General features: G+C 38.2%; 2 pseudogenes; both read right to left on the bottom strand.

Annotated features, from left to right (window-relative positions):
- Positions 1-259: 259 nt before the first annotated feature.
- On the bottom strand, positions 260-1,820 carry LOC144255153 (M-phase inducer phosphatase 2 pseudogene; annotated as a pseudogene).
- Positions 1,821-11,168: 9,348 nt separating this feature from the next.
- Positions 11,169-11,627, bottom strand: LOC144255155 (protein tyrosine phosphatase type IVA 2 pseudogene; annotated as a pseudogene).
- Positions 11,628-22,117: the final 10,490 nt, after the last annotated feature.

The raw sequence follows: 22,117 nt of genomic DNA, 5'->3' as shown, positions 1-22,117 counted from the left end.
AGGAAGGAAGAAAAGCAAAAAGGTCCCTGCTGAACACAAAATATTTCCTCTGACCTGGTTTTAACCCACCAGGCTGGGGTCTTCCAGGGTATGGAAAATGACTGGAGTGAGACAAGGGAAATCAGGGACAGGGGCAGACAGACAGGACACCCATGCTGTCTTTCCCCTGGATAGCACCTGAGGCCTCTAGAAGGCCCATGGTACAATAGGCTCCAGGGCCTCACAGGGCCAGGATGGTGGCAGGACTGGCACCGATTCCTCACTGATCTTGCAGCCGGCTATGGAGCTCCCTCTGGCTTCGCTCCCCAGCCCAGCTGCATCTTCAGGCGGAAGGTCCTCAGCTCCTCCTTGAAGGCCTCGTGATTCATGGGCCGGTAGTTCTGGGGTTCACAGAAGTTCGGGTGCTGTGGAAAAAATTCCTTGTAGCCGCCTTTGAGGATATACACCTCCAGGTAGTACAGGCTGGGGTAGTCATTGGCTGCACCGTCTCGTTCCCTGATAAATCAGCACATGCGGGGCCCACGCTCAGATGAGAATTCACAATGGAAAATGGGGATGATTCTCTTGTCCAGGCTACAGGGCATGATGGGGTGCTGCAGCAGAAAGGTCCCAGCATCCCTTCCCAGAGGCAAATTCACAGCAGTCTTGATGTGCCCTCCTTCATATTCATAGGGATATCTGCAGTCCACAATCACAAACTTCTCCACAATGTTGCTGAATTTTCCGGTCAACAGGGCTACCATCATTTCGGGTGAGATATATTTGAGGTCTTGGTGTTTGCCATCCACAGTCTGTAGAAGGAAGGCCTTGGAGTAATCTCCGATTAGCCCAGGATGGTCACTGTCCAGGATGTTTTCGATCTCATCATGGCACAGGGACTTTGAGCAGAGGACACGGGCTTTAGGTTTCTCAGGCTGCTGAACATGATGAGGTCCTGTTCTTCTTCCTTATCCAAGGTCTTGACCAATGGGGCACTAATGAGGGTCTCCATGCCTGGGGGAACTGCTTCATCATCCTTTAAGTCACTCTCCAGAATGTCCACAAATCCATCATCTTCCTCAGTAGTTGCCTCAGCAGGGGTCAGAGAGCAGGACTGAGCCAAGGGGCTGGGCTCCTCTACTTCCATCTTATGCTCAGGGGTAAGACACATCAGGTCAGGGGCTGAGCTTGGCCTCTGGGTAAAGGCCTCTCTGCGGCTGCCTGGCCCACTGTGCCAGAGTATGGGCAGGGCTGGGATGTGTGGGCTTCCATGGCATCTTGAAGACAAATCCATTATTTTCTTTGTCTTCCCCAGGACTGCTGGCAGCTCTGTCACCTGCCTCACTCTTCCTCCAGCTTTCCAGTGCTTGGGAGTTGGTGATGTGGCCCAGCAGCCATGCCGGCAAGGACTGCAAACGTCTGATAGAAAACTGCTCATTTCGAATAATCCGGCTGGCTGCTTGGATGGCCTGTTCAAACGTCTGTTCTGCCATCTGGGGGTTCATAGGGCTGGGGGAATCCAAGCAGAGACCTGCGTCAGAAAATTCAGAGGACTCTGATGACAGGGAAGATTCAGATCCCTGCCTTGACAGGGATAGGTGTGTCCGCTGGCTGTGAAAGGGCAGACTCTTTGGGTTCTCGCTGCCGAGCCCGGCGAGATTGTGCATGGTCTGGGTCAGGGTGGTGACTGGAGACTTAGAGACCGCAAGCTCCGGGGACTCCAGGAGACCATGAGTCCCCAGCCAGAGGCCCTGGAGGTGGCCAGGACGCTGGGCGCTCTCCCATAAGCCGGCAGAATTAGGAGCCGAGCTTGGCGCAGGCTCGGGCTGGGGCACCTCCATCGCGGCGGGGCAGGCAAAAGCTGGCTGCAGGGCCTGGCGCAAGGCGACCAACAGAAGCCCAGAACAGCTGGCCGGGGCCAGGGAGGGAGCGGGCCGGGGTGGGAGTAAGGGAGGGAGGAAGAGCAATGGGACCGGAGCGAGGTGAGGTAGCCCAAGGGGAAAGGGATGCGGGGAGGGTGGGGAGAGGTGGAGGGACGCGGGACTCAGGCTACAGCCAGGGAAACCTCTTCAACGCCAAAGGTTTTCTACAGAATGTTCTTAGCCAATTAAAGTAGGAGATGGGCTTTCCAGTTCCCAGTGGGTCACCTCCAACTCTGGAGAGCTATGGGATCAGTCTTCCTGGACAGAGCAACTACAGAGATCACTTGCATTGCACAATCCATTAAGTGGAAGGAGCCACAAAGTAGCTTGCAATGCCAAACCAAAAGCTCCTTGGCTCCAAGGCCAAAAATGACACTCAAATAGCTCAGGGGTGGCTCCCCACACAAAACTGCACTAATCTCACCTCAAGCCAGTCAGAATGACAGACATCAAGGACACTCATATAATAAACATGAGAATGTGGAGAAAAAGGAACACTTGTACTGTTGGTGGGATAGCAAATTAGTACAACCACTATGGAAATCAGTATGGAGGTTTCTCAAAATACTAGGCATGAAATCACCACATGACCCAGCTCTGCTATCTTTTAGTGTTTATCCTGAAAAATTAAAGTCATCTCTCTACAGTGACACATGCATATTTATGTTTTTAACAGCACAATTCACAATTGCCAAACTATGGAATCAGATTAGGTTTCCATCAACAGATGAATGGATGAAGAAAATGTGGTATAGACCCAATAGAGTTTTATTCAGCATGAAGAAAAATGAAATCATACCATTTGCAGGAAAATGGATAGAACTAGAGGACATTTTGTTAAACAAAGTAAGTCAAACTTAGAGGTCAAGGATCTTGTTTTCTCTCATAAGCAGAAACTAGAGAGGAAAAAGACAAAGAAATGTGGGGTGGATCTCATAAAAATCAAAGAAAGATCAGTAGAAGAATGGGACCAAGGGGTGGAGGAAGCATATGCCAGGCAGTGATATTGGCCAAAATATTTTTAAATTGTGTGCATAAATCAATATGTAACAACAAATTCCATCATTATGTACAACTATAATATACTAGTATAAATTGTGTGAAAAATTATATAAGGTTGATTGCATTATAACAATTGTAAAAACATTAAAATATTTGTATGGGTCACAGGAATGGCATAGCAAAATAATATCAACCTAATCTTTAGGTCCATATTTGGAAATAAACATTTTAAAATACAAATAAGCTATCAATAATGTGATATTTAGATCCTAAAGTTATTAATGACTATTTGGCTTTTAGGGTACTATTTAATCAGCTAGCATTTGGGTGATTTGAGTACATAAAACTCAAAAAAAGGGTTGTGTACTTGCACTTCAAATTTAGTTGTAGATGACAAGAAATAGTTTTTGTTTTAATATATGTTCACATTATTCAACTTTGTGAAATCTGTGTTCTCACATAAACACACACACACACACACACACACACACACACATGCACACATATTATCACCACCAAAACATAAAGTCTAAATCCACATTAGTGGAAAACCTTAACATATTTCTATATAGCCTCTGGAATAAGAGGAATTTTGAACAGTGGCAAAATATTTTGCTATAAAGTAATATTTTACAGTGAATGTAGCTAAAGTTGTCCTAAGATAAAATATATAGTCTTATGAATTCATTTTTGAAAGTCTAAAAATGAGTAATATAGGTTTATTAATTAATGATCATCCAGAATGAGTACATTAAAACAGTTTAAAAATGTAGAAATAATTACCGATGAAATACTAATATACATGAAAAACCAAATGTATATAAAGTACAAAGAAAAGAAAACTTGAAATGCTAAACCAGAAGTATATGATTAGCTTTATAAAAAATAAAACATGAAATAAAAATATAGTCAGGATTTTGTTTAAGTTTTCAAATTTTAATTTGTTCTATATAACAACAGAATGCATTAAAATTCATATTACACATATAAAGCACAACTTTTCATTTCTCTAGTTGTACACAAAGTAGAGTCACATTCTTAGTGTCTTCATATGTGTACTTAGGATAATGATAACAATTGAATTCCACCGTCTTTCCTACCTCTCTCCCAACTCCCTTCCCCTCCATCTCTATTTTTCCTTTGCCTTATCTAGAGTTCATTTAATCCTCCCATCCCCTGACCCCCAAAAGGATATTATGAATCAACATCCTTAAATCAGAAAAATCATTCGGCATCTGTTTTTCTTTTGAAGGGGGGGATAGGCTAACTTCACTTAGCATTATATTTTCCAGCTCCATCCATTTACCTGGAAATGTCATGATTTCATTCTCTTCTAATGCTGAATAATATTCCATTGTGTATATATACCACATTTAAAAAAATCCATTCATCTAATGAAGGGCATCTAGATTGATTCCACAGTTTAGCTATTATGAATTGTGCTGCTATAAACATTGATGTAGCTGTGTCCTGTAGTATGCTATTTTTAAGTCCTTTGGGTATAGACAAAGGAGAGGGATAGCTGGGTCAAATGGTGGTTCCATTCACAGTTTTCCAAGATTCTCCATACTGCTCCCAATATTGGCTGCACTAATTTAAAGTCCCACCAGCAATGTATGAGTGTGCTTTTCCCCCACATCCTTGCCAACATTTATTGCAGTTTGTATTTTTAATAGCTGCCATTCTAACTGGAAAGAGATGAAACTTTAGTTTGGATTTGCATTTCTCTAATTGCTAGAGATGATGAACATTTTTGCATATATTTGTTGATAGATTGTATATCCTCTTCTGAAAAGTGTCTGTTCAGTTTCTTGGCCATTTATTTGTTTTCTTTGTTTTTTATATTTAGCTTTTTGAGTTCTCTATATACCCGAGAGATTGGTGCTCTATCTGATGTGTGAAGGGTAAAACATTTGCTCCCAAGATATAGGTTTTCTATTTATATCACTGATTGTTTCTTTGGTTGGGAAGAAAACTACAGAATTCTAAAGAAAGAAATCAAAGAAGACCATAGAAGATGGAAAGTTCTACCTTGCTCTTGGATAGGCAGAATTAATATTATCAAAATGATCATACTACCAAAATCACCATACAGATTTAATGCAATTCTGATCAAAATCCCAATGGCATTCCTCATAGAAATAGAAAAAGTAGTCATGAAATTCATCTGGAAAAATAAGAGACCCAGAATAGCTAAAGCAATCCTTAGCAGGAAGAGTGAGGCAGGTGGCATTACTACACCAGACCTTAAAATACACTACAGAGCAAAAGTAACAAAAACAGCAAGGTATTGGCACCAAAACAGACTGGTAGGCCAATGGTACAGAATAGAGGACACAGAGACTAAGCACAAAATTATCTTATATTAGGCAAAGGCACCAAAAACATACATTGGAGAAAAGATAGTTTCTTCAACAAATGGTGATGCTGGGAAAACTGAAAATCCATATGCAACAAAATGAAATTAAGCCCCTGTTCTCACCATGCACAAAACTCAACTCAATGTGGATCAAGGACCTAGGAATTAAATCAGAAACCCTGTGTCTAATAAAAAAAAAAAGTAGGCTCTAATCTTCATCATGTCGCATTAGGCTCCAACTTCCTTAATAGGACTCCTATAATGCAAGAATTTAAACCAAGAATTAATAAATGGGATGGATTCAAACTAAAAAGTTTCTCCCCATTTTCAATAGACTGTTATTTTTTCAGTTTGTTCTGATTTTTCTTAGTTGTATTAATATTATTTGGATGGGATGGAGGGTGATACATACCTTTAGGTGTGGTTGTAAAAGAGAAGTCAATTTCAAAACTGCTTATTTACATGGAGTTTACACCCATTTAAGTAGTTTGAGAATTCTTGGAATTAGAGGTGGATATGTTTCATTGTTCAATGTATACATGTAAAATGCAAGAGGTTATATCTAGATTTGCTAAAATGAAAATCAGTGGTAACTATGAATAAAACAACTTTGCTGGAGTGCTTGAGAGAAAATCATGAGAAAGAGTTTAAGAATGAGGGAGGGTGTGGGATACAGCTCAGTGGTCCAGCATGCCCTGGGGTTGACCCAAGTACTTAGAAAAAAAATGGACAATCAGTTAGTGAGTACAGACCTGCCTATCAATGCCATCATATTAAGTGGCATAAATATGATCTAGTTTTTATCTGGATCAAGTATATTTTTCAATTCTTATGTAATTATTATGTAATGTACTTATAACAATTCAAATATTTCAAAAATTATATATATATATATATATATATATATATATATATATATATAATCCCTAAAAATACTAGACCAAGGTTTTAAGGAGTAAATTCATAAAATTATACACTGAAGACCCCTTGAATATTTCTTACCAATTTCTTATAAAATCTATTAATTTTCTCATATTAATGAATAAAGAGCACAGAAAGATAAAAATTTGGAGGGTACTATTTCTTGAATTATATTGCTCTAATTCTAGCATATTTTAATCTTGTCAAATATACAATATAAGCAGTCACATTGATTATTAATTCAATAATACTAACAAGGGAGAGAAATTTGGAAAATCATCTTATTTTATTAACTAAGTTTTTGTGAAATTGTGTTTATGGTTTGCACAACCACACCATCATCTATAAAAAGGAACACGTCATGTGTGCACAGTACAGCTGAAAGAAAGATTCACAGTATTAGCAGTCCTTTGCACCAAATTCAGTCCATTGCCTGTTTTTATAAGTGGAATGTTTTTGTTTTGTTTTGTAGTGGTTGTGAACTGAGGCCCTCATGCCTTCTAGGCAAGTGCTCTACCACTGTGCTATGCTTCTTATCCCCTGAAAATAAAGTTTTGTTGGAAACATTCACACTCATTCACTTATCATTGACAGCAGATTTCAGACTATACCCACTGAGAACTTCTGGCTCACCAAGCCTAAAATATTTTCTATGTGGCCTATAGAAAAGTTTTGCCAATTCCTTGTTTAGTTTATCACAGTTCCTCTGTTACCATTCTAATAGGTTTTACCAAACACACTGAAGTACTTGTGGGACATGGATCCCCTTATGTAATCCCTTAGTGACATTCAGATTAATTATATCGCCCTCTCTCTGAGAACCCATGCACTGGGAACAAAAAATAAAAATGTAGCAAACAATAACTTCCCTGGTAACAAGATACAGTGTCAGTAGCAGGCAGCTTCCTTTTGCACCTCAGCAGTTGATGCAGGTATTAGAATAAATTTGCTTCAGATGTGTCATCAATCTAGAGTACTTTAATTATACTTGTGAAATAATTAGGACACTGTAGATCTAATAGTTTAAAATGGTGGTTGCTTGCTACATTATTTTATAGATATGAAAATAGAACTATTTTCTTATTGAAGAGTATTTAGACTATCTCCAATTTGGTATGATAATGCTGAACTAAATATACTTAATGTACATATGTACATATGAAACATTTGGATAAATATCCCTAACATATATAAGTCCTTCTTGCCTGCTATCTATATGAAATACATATTCACCTTTGTATGTTACATATATGATAAATATACTTAACATGACAAACCCAAGGACAATATTCATGTAGATAGTGCCCACACCTTAATAGGAATTAGAGTTTTTAGGAAAAAAATGACTTATTCTGGGCCTAGAGTAAAGAAAATACAAGATGATCTTGGGAAATAATGCCGGAAATTAATAAACAGAATGACATCCAATGGGAAAAAGAAAAACTTCTACACAGCAAAGGGAACAGCTAGGAATGTAAACACAGAGCCTATAAAATGGGAGAAAATCTTTGCTAGTTACTCTTCTGACAGAGGAATAATATCTAGACTATATGAAAACCTCAAAAACTTTACACCAAAAAATCAAATAACCCAATTAGTAAGTGGATAAATAAAGTAAACAGACAGTTTTCCAAAGAAGAAATACAAATGGCCAACAATTATATGAAAAATGCTTCACACACTAGCAATAAGAGAAACAGAAATCAAAACTACACTGAAATCAGTCAGAATTACAGATATCAAGAATACACACATAATATATGTGAGGATGTGGAAAGAAAGAAACACTTGTACTGGGGGTGGAAAGGCAAATTAGTACAATTACTATGGAAATCAGTATGGAGGTTTCTCAAAATACTAGGCATGGAACCACCATATGACCCAGCTATACCATCTTTCAGTATTTATCCTGAAGAATTAACGTCATCTTTCTACAGTGAGTGACACATGTACATTCATGTTTTTAACAGCACAATCTACAATTGCCAAAGTAAGGAACCAGCCTAGGTGTTCATCAACAGGTGAAAGGATGAAGAAAATGTGCTGTATATACACAGTGGAATTTTATTCAGCCAGAAAGAAAAATTAAATTAGTCCTTTGCAGCAAATGGATTATGTTAAGCAAAATAAATCAAACTCATAAGGTCAAGTGATGTATGTTCTCTCTCACATGAAGAAGCTAGAGAGGAAAAAGGTAGAGAAATGTTGGGCCAAAATTATGAAAATAAAAGGGAGATCAGTAAAGAAAAGGGATCAAGGGGAGAGTGTAAGGGAAGGAAGGGGGAAGTGTTAGAGAGTGATATTGGCCAAATTATATTGTATAGTGTTTGAATGCATGACTATGTAATGACAAATCTCATCATTGTGTACAACTACAATGTGCCAATAAAAAATTGTGAAAAAAGCATATAAGGTTGATTACACTGTGTGTTTAATAACACTGAAACATTGGTATGGGCCACAGTACTAGCATAGCAAAATATTGTTAGTCTAAATTGTTAAGTCTGTAGTTGGAAACAAAAGTTGGAAAATACAAATAAGTCATCAATAATGTGATATTTAGAACCATAAATTTATTAATGACCACTTGATTGTCAGGGTAGTGTTTAGTTAGCTAGCATTTGGGTAGTGTGAGTACATAAAAATCCAATGGGTACATACTTGCAATTCAAATTTAGTTGGAGGTGCCAAGAAAAAGTCTAATTGTTATATTTATTTTATTTTTTAACGTGTAAAATATGTTTTATTGTTCTTTAAAAGGGTTCAGGGTTTGGTTTTAAATCAGGCTGCATACCCTTCATCAGTCTGACATCTCTCTCACCATGTCAAACTGGCTTCAGCTAGCAATACTTCATTAAACCCAAAGGAAAAGAATGTTTTGATGGGAAAAAATCCAGTTCTGAGAACAATTAACATTAGTCTGTAATTTAAAATAAAATGAGGGCTAATGTTTCACTTTGTTTTATATACCCTTCTTCTCGCTTAGAACCAGGAATGTAGTTCTCCTAACTCAAGCAGGCACTGGTACTGATGGAGGCTGCATGCATGTGAATGCACACACCTATACTTCCCCCACCCCCAAACAACATTCAGAGCATGTCAAATGGAAAAGGTTTCTGATGGCATTGATCCAAAGAGTTGAAAGTATATCTGAACTTAGAGGCTATGATATTTTGATTTGATCTCGAGTCTGTGTTAAAGGAATCTATTGTCATGTTCAGAAATAAAAAAGAATTTTGGATAGTACCATCATTTTTTATTTGAAAATTCTAGAAACAATGTCAAAAAGCATTATTTTGCTTTGTTTGCTGGGATGAGGGAAAGGAGAATCTACAGATTTGTATTTAGTTAAAAATCGAAAACAACTCCGGCAGTAGGAAATAGGCAGTTCACATAGCCTGCCAACGTCTGAGGTATCATCAGTGAGAGACGAGGTCCTGTGCCATTCCTATTGGCCTAGCTGACACTAACAAAATGCAAAGCTTATGGCTCTGCACAGCAAACTCCAGCAAGACAAGATGACTCTAAGCCTGTATTCAGAGCCTTAGAAGCAGGGCACTATTATTTAATATTTAGGTGAAAAGAGTGCAAGTAGAAGATGGTGCTCTTCTACTTGCTTTGTCAATACAGCCTGGTCATAACTGCCTTCTGCAAATGAGGAGAAAAACAGCTTTTCTTTCTAAATCAGCACATTGAACCCAGCAGAGATTTGCAAAAATGCTACTATACCACTTCATAAGCAACACAGTCCCTTTGCTTCTCATTGGGTTGCCTGGTATCTTCTACCCTGTTTATAGCATTTCTTGTTCTGAACCAGTGACTTTTTAAAAAAAATCTCAAAAAGAACCTAGAAAGAAAATAACAAGGCAATCAGTGGTTCAACTGAACTATACATATAGGGAATAGTTTGAAAAATGATCACCACAGGCATTTCTCAAGACCTAAATATTGTGAATTTGCTGTTGCTCCTCTGACCATTTCCGAAAATTCAGAGTACAATTAAGTCCTAAAGTAAAAGTTTTAAGCTACCAGTATTCTCTGACATCATTAGACAGAAAATCAGAGTAGTGCTATGGTCCACAATTCTACTGTTTGTAGAGTTTGCTAATTCTCGGCCTCAACATATTTTTAGTAATGAACTAGAGCTGTCCTCTTCAGAAAACAAATTTCTGGGATACTCACTTAGCATCATTGGTTGGTAAAGAGAAGAATTCTACTCTCAGCTAAGTTCTTTGAGAATAAAGATTCCTCTTCAAATGCTATTTCCCCACTAATTTACCAAAACAAAAGTTTCTTGGCTACTTTGCCTAATGTTAGATCAAGGCTTTGAGGAAAAGAAACTAAGATGAATACTCCATCATCAGTAAAGACTAAAACCACCTGCATGCCTTTTTTTTTTTTTTTGGTGTTTTTTAACATTTTTGTTGGTTTGTTTTTCCTTTAAAAGTGCCCAGATGGGCTTAAGGCTGCCAGACTGCACGCAAATCTACAGCAATAAGGGCTTCTCCTAGTCCATCTACAGTGTGTATCAGGGGAAAGGAGGGGATAAGAGAAAACAAAGAAGAGGGGGAAAATGCACCTCTTTCCTCCTCCCAAATATCCCACCACAGGGAAATCTATGTGCCAAGCATAATGAAAGATGTGCTCCCCAAACAGCTGGTTCTGCACAGGCTAATATTCTGCTGGTTTTCCTTGAGAGACCTATTCTGAAAAAAGTTTAAAAAGACAGGAGATATTAAAATAATTCGATCCTGGCAGAAATTAAAACTCCAAAACCAGGAGAAAATCATCCTTCACTGACTTAATCCCTTTTTTCTTTTCTTAAACATTTTATTCACGTTATAGAGGGATTTCTTATTTGTTTACTTTTTCCTAATTGTTAAGAAGAGTGGTTGAGGATTACTGAATCCAACACTATTTCGATGACACAGGTAAATTCCAGATTCACATTTCCAGGTACCAAGAGTTCCCTCTAAACGCCACAATCACATAAGCCTTCGTTTGTATTTCTTTCTACTGAATACAGCAATGCCCATTGGTATCTCTGAAGCGTAATCGCATCTTAGGTCGATATTTCTCCAAGCAGCTGTTTGGAATTGAATGCTCCCCTTCTTTTTTTTCTTATAAACTGAACTGCATCTTCATACTTCATTCCACATTCAATCAAAGCAAGTGCAACCAGCACAGGTGCCCTTCCCAATCCTGCAACACAATGCACTGCCACATAGCAACCCGGCTCTTCACGGGAATTTGGTTTTTAACAAGTTCAGCCAATCATCTACTACCTGATTAGGGGGTGGAGCTCCATCATCAAATGGCCAATCTAGAAGGTAGATTCCTTCTTTTTTGACTGGAGCTTAATCATATGTAGCATCCCAAACTCGAACCAAAGTTGTCACTCCATACTTTTTCTTTTTTGGCCAAGTTTCATTTATTCTTGACATCACACCTGTACAACTCACACACACAACAGGAAGCATACCTTGGTTTCACAACAACATCAGGCTGTGCTTCCAATTATAACACAGCGAGAGCAAGATCTCTGGGAAATGTACATTTATACACTTGACATACTTCTTAAGTTCGCTGGCGAGCTGGGGACTGGGCATTGAAGTCCGCCAGCAGCGGGAGCGAGGAGGCGCCTCTCTCCTCGGTCACCTCGGCGGCGGTGCGTGTCCACGAGTCCGTCTTGCTGCTACATCTCCTGCCGCCGCCGCCGCCTGCCGCCGCCACCGCTGCCACCGCCGCCGCCGCCTGCCGCCCTGCCTGCCGCCGCCACCGCCGCCACCGCCTGCCACCCCGCCTGCGGCCGCCTGCCGCCGCCTGCCGCCGCCGCCACCTGCCGCCTCCTGCCGCCTCCTGCCGCCACCTGCCGCCACCTGCCGCCTCCTGCCGCCGCCTGCCCCCGCCTGCCGCCTCCTGCCGCCGCCTGCCACCCCGCCTGCCGCCGCCGCCTGCCGCCGCCGCCGCCGCCGCCTGCCGCCGCCGCCGCCGCCGCCTGCCGCCGCCGCCTGCCGCCGACGCCTGCCGCCGACGCCTGCCGCCGCCTGCCGCCGGCCCCTGCCGCCGCCTGCCGCCGCCTTCCGTCGCCTCCTGCCGCTGCCCTGTGGTGTTGCCTCTCGCCGTGCCCAACCGCTGCTGCCGCTCTAGCCGCTGGCGGACAGACGACGGTTACAGCCCGGCTGATCGCGCCGCCGCCACCCCCACCGCTGAGATGTTATATTTAATATATGCGCATTTTATACAACTTTATGAAATTGTGTTTTCCACAAATACATAGACCTGCCCATTATAACCAACCACAACTAACTCTAAATGTACTTGAGTGGAAAAAAAGAACAAAAGATTTTTCTCTGTAGCCCTCAGATTAAACAGGAATTTGGAATAATAACAAAATATTTTGCTACAAAGAAATATCTTACAGTAAATACAGTAAAATTATACTGAGAGAACTACATAGTCTTCTATTTATTTTTGAAAGTCTAAAAATGAGTAATATAAGTTTCCTAATTAATGATCAACCAGGCTGAGTACATTAAATATAAAGTTAAAAAAGCAGAAATAATTCAAAAAGCATAACTAAGAAACATGTAAAACTAAATGTGTAGAAATGTTAAATAAAAGCAAACTTGAAATACTAAACCAGAAATAAAGAAACTTTATAAAAACCTAAAATAAAAATATAAACTCAGAATTCAAAAAAGTAAAACCCATCGTACAAAATATTTTTAAATGATTGTAAAATGACTAGATATTTTTACTAGAAGGTTTGCAGAAGTTCTAGCAAGTCCAGGTCCAAATTCTGTAGCAAATGGAAAACAATGAATTATTATTATATTCTTTCCCTCAAAGATTTCAGCTCCTAAAACTCGCTCCACTCCTCACTCCATTCCTGGAAGTGAAGAATACCTATAACTTGACTGTGATTATATATATAATTATTAGTTGTTATTAATGATTACTATTATTAATAATACATAATTTTTAATTACATTACTCTTCTTCAATAATTACTTAGAGAATAGTTTAATTGGTTCCTCTAGTTCTTGATTTCACAGTTTGATTTTTGCTTCAGGCTAGCACCCCTGCGTAGTTCTAGAAAGATTTTTCTTTTTTCATTATTTATGCCTTTTCTACAGCTATAATGTTTTCTTAAAATAATTTTAACTTTCTCTACTGCTTTCATTGGTTTTCGGTCCTTTAAAAAATTACTGTCAGCTCAGTACTACTTTTTTTCTCTAGATAAAATTAAAATAACATAGAATAACAGAATTTTAAAAACTCTAAGTCATTAGTCAAAGAAACCGCTAATACTTCAAAATATTTTAAACATTCTGCCCAGATGGTTGTTAGGATGGACAACCTCAACCTTAAGTATATTAAATGATGTTATCTGGTTGTAGAAAGTAACAGCAATGTCATTTGAATTCATGTGGCTTAAGAGTAAGCCAAATACTCTCTGGAATTACCATACCATTGGTGAGTGTTTTAGCAATAAAATAGAAGAGTGAATCTAGTGAGCCCAAACATGGATGATAGGAAGAGAATTAGTAAGTGAACCTGGAGGTAGAGGATCATAATAGAACTAACAGAGGGAGGGCATATTTGAAGAGGAAAAACTGAGTTGGGTAGGAATCATTGTTTTCCCAGAAGAAAACAAAATATCTGGATTTGCACCTGGTTTGATAAAGACGAAACAGGAATATAGGACATGGATTTTGGGAACTATGTAGAAAATGATATTAAAATAAGGGATTCAAAGGTGTCCAAAACAAGTTGTTGCTTGTAGGAACTGACAGACTTTCAGGTTGTATTGAAAGATGTTAAAACCTTTTGAGCTACTGGGAAGATTCTCTAGAGTACATAGGAACCTGAGGGTGGTTTACCAGACTTTAAGCATCAAGGGACTAGCAGTTGCTCAACCACATGGTCTATGCTCACTTCTGCCACTTTTGTCAACTCACTCATTTTCTTCCTATGTACAGGTAAGGTAGGGCAGGGGTACAATTTGGCAGAGCTATTTTTCCCTAGTAACAATGTTACAGATTTTAGGCCTTTTTTTTTTTTTTCTTATGGCAGGTGAAGTAGATCGAAGCCAGTTCAGTTAGGCATTAAGCTGTTAACTAAATTTTTATGGGTTTAAATACCATCAGTCTAGAGAATTAAGATAGTTAGTTTAGGTCTTAGCCTAATTAAAGTAATTGATTTGCATTCAGTTGATGTGAGATAGATAGTCCTGATTGTAGGAATTAGTATTAGTATTTGCTTAAGTATTAATTAAATTTAGAAGACTCTTGGTCTAAATTTAACCTAAAACCTAGCTTAAGATTGATAGCTAAGGTATAAGGGAAAGGAAGAGGGTTGATATAATTATGAAAGTTGGCATGAGAGGGTTTATTTTTGTGTTTCGAATTGTCATTTGATTTTAGAATTGTTGAATGATAGAAATAGTGTTAGCGATGTTGAGAAGTTGTATATAGAAATACAGTTTTAGTAAGGCTGTTATTGGTATTGATATAGATATAATGACATTGCTACTGATACAAGTTCTTTAATAATAACTCATTTTGGGGTGAATCCAATTAGTGGGGGAAGTTTGCTAGAGATATAAGTACAATAAGAATTATTGAAATTAGTAGAGGAAATTTGTTTAATATGTTGGAGAGTGAAAGGGTGGTGATTTTCTTGTTATAATGGATTAATATGAACATGTTGATTTTATATATAATATAACTAATCAGATTTATAGTCAATGTAGGATTCAATGCAATGATTGCTATTACTCAGCCTATGTGGGTGATTGATGAGTAGGCTAGGATTTTTTTGTAGATTGGTTTGTTTGAGTCCTCCTCAGCCTCCTCATACATTAGACAGAATTGCTATTATTATCATTGCTATCATTGTCATAAGGACAAATTGATTGAGGGGGCAATTTGAAACATAATGGAGTTTGGGGCAATTTTTGACATTGTAGTCAGATTACTGCTGATATAAGTGGAACTCCTTGGGTAACTTTTGGGTCTCATAGGTGAAATGGAACTAGTCCCATTTTTATTGACAGCACTACAGCAAATATTAGGGGTGAAATTTGGTTGGGTGAGTTGATTAGAGTTCATTGTCCTGAGTGTATAAAACTAGTGATGCTAGAGCCTGAATTAAGAAATATTTGGATGCATTTTCTGTGGATTGAGAGTTTTCTTTGTTAATTAAAATAGGGATAATATCTAATATGCTTATTTCTAGTCCTACTGAGGTAAGTAGTCAGTGGGAACTAAATAGTGTTATTAAATTTCCTGAAAATGAGGTGAAATTGATGGTAGAGGCAATTAGGGGATTAATTAGTACAGGAAGGGTATAAACCAACATTTTTTGGGGAATAGCCTGATAGCTTATTTAGATGACCTTACTAATAGGACATGGTGTGTAAGGTACCCTTAAGAATTTTGGATTCTTAAGGTTAGGTTCAAATCCTATGGTTCAAGAATTAAAAGGGTTTAAACCCCTATTATTTACTCTATGAAAGTAACTCTCTTATCAGACATATTTCTTTAGGTTTGAGGGATACACATGTCATGACAATGAGCAGGGAGATAGATGTGTCATATGCATATAGAGTTCGTGTTAGGGGTAAAAAGTTTTTTTCATAATAAGTGTATGAGTTTTCCGTATCAAAATCATGGGTATGATGCTTGAATTCATAGAAATGTTGAAGTTAGTACTAGGGTTTTTAATGCAGAACTGAATGTAAAGATTTCAGGGATTGGTGGGTTGAAGAGTACTCCTATGAAAAAGAGTTTTGGTTAAAGCGTTTATTATAATGATTTGAGTGTATTAGGCCAGGAAAAATAAGGCAAAGGGGCCCGCAGCATATTCTAGGTTAAATCCTGGTACAAGTTCCTCCTTCTGTCAGGTCAAAAGGAGCTCTATTTGTTTCTGCTAGTGTTGAGATGAATCACATTATTGCTAGTGGTCACGTTGGTGTAGTGATCCTATGAATTGTTGAGTTGCAATAAGGATTGACATAGGAAATGATATGTTTATAAGTAGAATGAACAGTAGAATGATGGCCAGAGTTCCTTCATATGACATTGTGCTACAACGTGTAGTGCTCTGATTAGGGCATATTCAGAATTGGACACTCATCTTGATCATAAGATTGTATATATGTATATATGGCTAAGCTTGAAGTTGCAAGGATAAAGAGTACCTCCAGTACTGTCAGGAGACAGCAGATTGGCCACGGTCCACTCACTGCCTGGGACACCACCTGGCAGTTACAGTGAATGAACCTGACCACGTGCCAACACTGCTCCCAGATGTGAACAGACTGCAGAAGGCGGGTGCAACAGGACAGCGCTGGTGTACCCCTGAAACACCACGGCATGCCCGTTTCGCTCTTGGGTGTGCACGCAGAAAGGGGTAAAAAGATGAGCTAGATGACACATGTCAACTTCATGACTGCAGTGGCCTGGGGGAGGGCACTGTGGCCGAGAGGAATGGGACTCAGAGGCCAGTCCTTTCCTCTTCTCTCATGGGTCCCTGGACCAGGAAGGCCTGTAGTGTCCATGCTCTCTGACAGGAGTGAGTCAGGCTTCCATGGGAATGAGAGGGAGGCACAGCCTGGCTGGGCAGCAGGAGCAGCCATGCAGAGCCTGTGTGCAGCAGAGGGTACAGTACATGACAGACCACAGTTCCTTGTCCCCATCCCTCAAGTTTGACCACTCTCTGGGGAAAGGGCCCTAGGAGGCCTGCTGTCTCAGGAGGGTTCCCCAGAAGCCAACCGAGGTAAGGGCCAGGAGCTGGGCTCTCTCAGTCATGCCAAGGGCAGCCCTGGGGGTGGGGGCAACTCTGGAATTTTTGTTTGTTCAGGTGCTGGGGTGGAACCCAGGGCTTTCTGCCCATGAGGCATTTATGGTAAGGAAACTAAGTGCTTTATTTAGAATTTTTTAGAGAAAGAAATTGTAGTGTAATTAAAATCAGTATTATCAGTGTTATTTGTTTGGTCCAAATTCTGTGTTGGATTTCTTTCCATACTCTACTCTCATTTCTTTCTGTTCTTCTTTGGCTTAAACACATGTTCACTTGACTGGCCATGTTTCCCTCTTTCTGTTTGTTTCTTTCTCCTCCCTTACCTTTCTAGAAATGTTTTATCCCTAGGCTCAATATTTCCCTCAGGCACCTGTGCCTCCATGGTGGCTTCTTTAATTAGTCTTTCTGTTTTCTATTTGCTGTGTGCACCTCTCATTCATCCATCATTGTCCTAAAGGATTCATTATTGCCTTTGTCAGATGCAGCCAAATGTATGCAATCACTTGTCTTCAGGTGTCTGACATACAGGATAAAAGGACTCTCTCTCATCTCAGTTGTAAATTGTCCTCAAAACTGAGCTCAAGAGGTACTTTGTGCAAATAAAATTCATGGGAACATTCAAAACCCATGAGTAATTACTTTTTCAGATTTTGACAAGTATGCTAAGCTACTGATGGATCAAATTTTTATCTAGGATTATTGAGATCAAGAAAATAATCTACTGGATATCACAGTATTTGCATAATAACTGACTAGTGGTGAGGGGAGTAATGTTTGGAGATGTCTCTATCATCTCTTATAATTCTCAACCTATGTGAAAATGCAGGTCAGAATTGGGGTTGGAATGTAGGTCTGAATGATTCAGAAACCTATGTTCTTTCCAATGTATCATGTAGTAATGCTGAATATTATAATTATTCTATCAAATGTAATGCTCATTACACATAAAGCTTTTCTTCCTTCCCAGAATGTCCCTGAAGGAAAAGGAAGCATATGTGGAGATGTTCAGCATTCCAAGAAAGATGGTAAGATACTTGAAGGCTGCTCATTCTTGTGCTGTTTATTGATTTGAGGTTATAGACATTTTCATTAACATAGAAGCAAAATGTGAGATGGAGAAACCAACAAATGCCATAATTTGCATTTATTTCATTCGAGGGCAATTGGAGGAGCAGTATACATGACTTATAATCATATAAATGATTCTGATGTGTTCCACAAATAACATTTTCTATGCATTCTAACATCAGCTTTGACATTTGACTCACAACTCCTAGGGTTCTGTGTTGCTCCTCTGACTAGGGATCATGTTATTCTCCACTAATCAGCATGTTTACCTTGTTATATGTACACTTTCATTCATATATATATATATATATATATATATATATATATATATATATATATATTTTAACCAGAGTTTGAACTCAGAGGCACTTAAACACTGAGCCATATGCCCAGCCATGTTTGGTATTTTGTTTAGAGAGGGTATCACTGAGTTGTTTTGGGCTTTCCTACATTTCTGAGGCAGGCTTTTAACATACACTCCTCCTGCCTCAGCCTCTGAAATTGGGATTACAAGTGTGCACCACCACTCACAGCTCCTATGATGGTGTCATTGGAAACATAAACTTGATACTGGAATCTTAACTTTATGTTTCATTAAACCTGTATTCCTGATTTTTCTACAGTATATTCTGTCATGTTTTTGCCTTAACTGTAAAGAAAAAGCCCAGAGCTAAAGTAATTATTTCCAAACTATGCATAAGAATTCTGCTCTCTAATAACTTTGTCTGAATTTATGATTATTTTTGATATATTCCTGTATAATTGATTATCTATCCCTTTTGCTTTTTAGTCTCTCCAAGGAAACATTCTCATGTTAGGATGAAATATTTCCATTTTTTTCTAATATATTAACTATATATTGTATGACTATACAATTTTAATATAATGTCTTGTTTCAAAACCCATCAAGGCTGTCATTGAAGAGAAAAATAAAGCAAATGAGGTAGTGGAAGTGAATGATGTAAGGACATTCCAATCAGGTAAATTTTGCTATACAATTTTTCTGGAAAGAACTACATTAAACTCTTGAATTGTAAGCAAACTTCCCAATCCTTGTTTTGTTTCCAAATTCTATGGAAGGATTTCACATAAAAAATTCAAATGTGAAAGTCAGCGTCTATGATTAAAATAAAAGTTATTTATAAGCCTAGGAAAATAATTTTTATAAAGATGACTTTGTCTTAGATGTTGCTACATTTAAACGTTTTTAAAAATTTTTATTAGTGCATTATAGCTATATATAATATTGGGGTTTATTATTGACATAAAAATACATGCAGGGAATATAATTTGTTCCACATAATTTCTAGGACCTCCTTCTCTCCCCACCTGCCTTCTATTGTTCTCCTTCCTCCATTCTACTGGCCCTCCTTCTATTTACAGTCTTTAACATTTGTTCTTTTCTATAGACACAGAGTTGAAATGTTTTGTGGTATATTCATATGTGTGCCTAGCCTAATTTGATCAACATCTTTCATAGTTGCTCCCTTTTCCTGTCCCTCTTGTCTTCCCATCTATCCTCTTCTTCTATTCCACTGATATCCCTTAAATTTTCATAGCCTTCTTCCCATTTTTCTTCATATTGTTCTAGCTTCTGAATATGAGAAAAAAACATTCTACCCTTGACTTTCTGAGTCTGGCTTATTTCACTCAGGATGATGTTCTCCAGGTAATTCCATTTACAAGCAAATGCCATAATCAATTTTTATGTCTGAGTAAAAGACCTTTGTCTATATATACCACATTTTCCATCCATTTATCTACTGATGTGCACTTGGGCTGGTTCTATGTCTTTGTCTTATGAGTTGCCCTGCTATAAAAATTGATGTGACTGCATTGTGCTAATATTAGTTCTTTTGGATAAACAGGAAGGAGGAGTGGGATAGCTGGGTGGTTCCATTCCTAGCTTTTGAGAAATCTCCATGCAGTTTTCCAGAGTTATTTTATTCATTTAAAGTCTCCATCAGGTATGAGTGTACCTTTTTCCCCTTGGTCTCTCCAGAATTCATCATTGTTTATATTCCCCCAAATTGCCATTATTGAAGTGAGATGAAATCTCAGTGTCGTTTTTGACTTGGATTTCCCTAGGGATGTTGAACTCGTTTCATGTGTTGCTTGGCCATTTGTAATTTTTCTTTTAAGAAGTGTCTGTTTTGTTCTTTGGTCCATTTATTCATTGGTTTCTTTCTTTAGTTTTTGGTGTTAATCTTTATAGAGTTCTTTATATATTCTAGATATCATTCTGCTTTTGGAGAAGCAGCTGGAAAAGATTTTCTCCTATTCTGTATGCTCTATTTTCTTGCTCACAATTGTATGCACAACTTTTTAAATTTAATGCCATCCCACTATAGATTCTTGATTTTCTTTCTTGAGCTTAGGGTCTTCTTAAGGCATTTGACAACTGAGACAATATGTTGGAGTGTTGACTCTGTCTCTTCTTTTAGCAGTTGCAAACTTTCTGATCTAATTCCTGTGACATTGATCCACTTTTATTTGACAAATTTCCAGGTTGAAAGATGTTTCTGGTGCACATGGATAGTTGGCTCAGCACCATTAGTTAGAAAGCTTATCTTTTCTCCCATATATGTTTTTGACATTTGTCACATATCAAGTGACTGTGTGGATTTGTCTCTGTGTTTTCTATTCCATTGGTCTCTATGCACGTTTTGATGTCAATACCCTGATATTTTTGCTACCATAGCTGTGGAGTACAGTTTGATATCAGGTATTGGAATGCCTTTAGCATTTCCCTTCTCTCTGAGTATTGACTATTCTGAAGTTTTTATTCTTCCAAATGAACTTTAGGACTGCTATTTTCCAGTTTTGTGAGGAATTTCATAGGTTTTTTGGTGAGATTGAATTGAAACTGTGTAACATTTTTTGCAGTATGGGCATTTTGACAATATTAAATTTGCCCTTCCAAAAACAAGAAAGGTCTTTCCTACTCCTTGTTCTGTCCTCCCTCCTCCTCCTCCTCCTTCCACTTGAGTTTATTAATAGTTCTATTAAAGTATTATTAGCATATCAACTATTCCTCCTTGAAATTTGCTACTGCCTCCTCAGAGCTTCCATGTAAGTTTCTTTAAGACAGTTATGTATGGATCAGAGTAATCAAACCTATAAGGGAGTCATCTTTCCAGTGGTCCTTTCTGTGGGTGTACAAGCTTTGTTTGCATCACAAAAAGAGGGAGAAAATAGGTGGAACTAAGAAATTGCAAAACAGGATTAGTGAGAACAGTCACAACAATTTCTATCAAGCACGTCTCAATGGAAATCTAGATTTTCCTTGTAAGTATTTGTCCCTTGTCTGTTCCTGTATTTTGTCATTCTACTAAGTATACTGCCCACAGAACTAGCTTCCTCATGGTGAGGTATTTTATTCTAACTAGTTTTGACTGAAAACCTGGAGATACTGTTGTGTGCAAGGATGCAATAGTATACTCCTTATAATAGTTCTATTGCCATTGTTCCAGAAAGCTCCTGCTATGTGTTTGGCCCCATCAGTTATATGTTAATGACTTATTTTTCTGTCAGTCTTTCAGCTTTCAGTTAGTGTTATGGGCATGAACACATCAGTTTAGGAGTCAAACACTGATAAATCTTATTCTTTATCCTTTCATTTGACAGATCCAAAAAGGGGGGGGGGGATGAGAGTTTTTAATGCCTTAATTGCCTAACAGTAAAATAAATAATATTCATTGAAGAAGAGTTTCCATGAATGGTCCCAAAGGAATACTCTGTAATAAAATATCAGTCTCATGACGTTTACTATTTCATGTTTTTATACTGTTGATTAATTTACCCTTTTCTTTAATAACAGATGAGAGTTCTAAAAATGAAACTTTAACCAGGTAGTATTTTATGGATTTAAAAATTGTATTTGTTAAGTATTTAAAGCATACAGAGAAAAGGAGGATGTTTTATTTTTTTATTTTTTATTGGTTGTTCAAAACATTACAAAGCTCATGATATATCATCTTTCATACATTTGACTCAATTGGGTTATGAACTCCCATTTTTACCCCAAATACAAATTGCAGAATCACATCATTTTGAG

The sequence above is a fragment of the Urocitellus parryii genome, chromosome 5 (assembly GCF_045843805.1).
Source record: "Urocitellus parryii isolate mUroPar1 chromosome 5, mUroPar1.hap1, whole genome shotgun sequence".
NCBI classification, from domain to species: Eukaryota; Metazoa; Chordata; class Mammalia; order Rodentia; family Sciuridae; genus Urocitellus; species Urocitellus parryii.
This window is presented reverse-complemented; position numbering and strand designations above follow the sequence as displayed.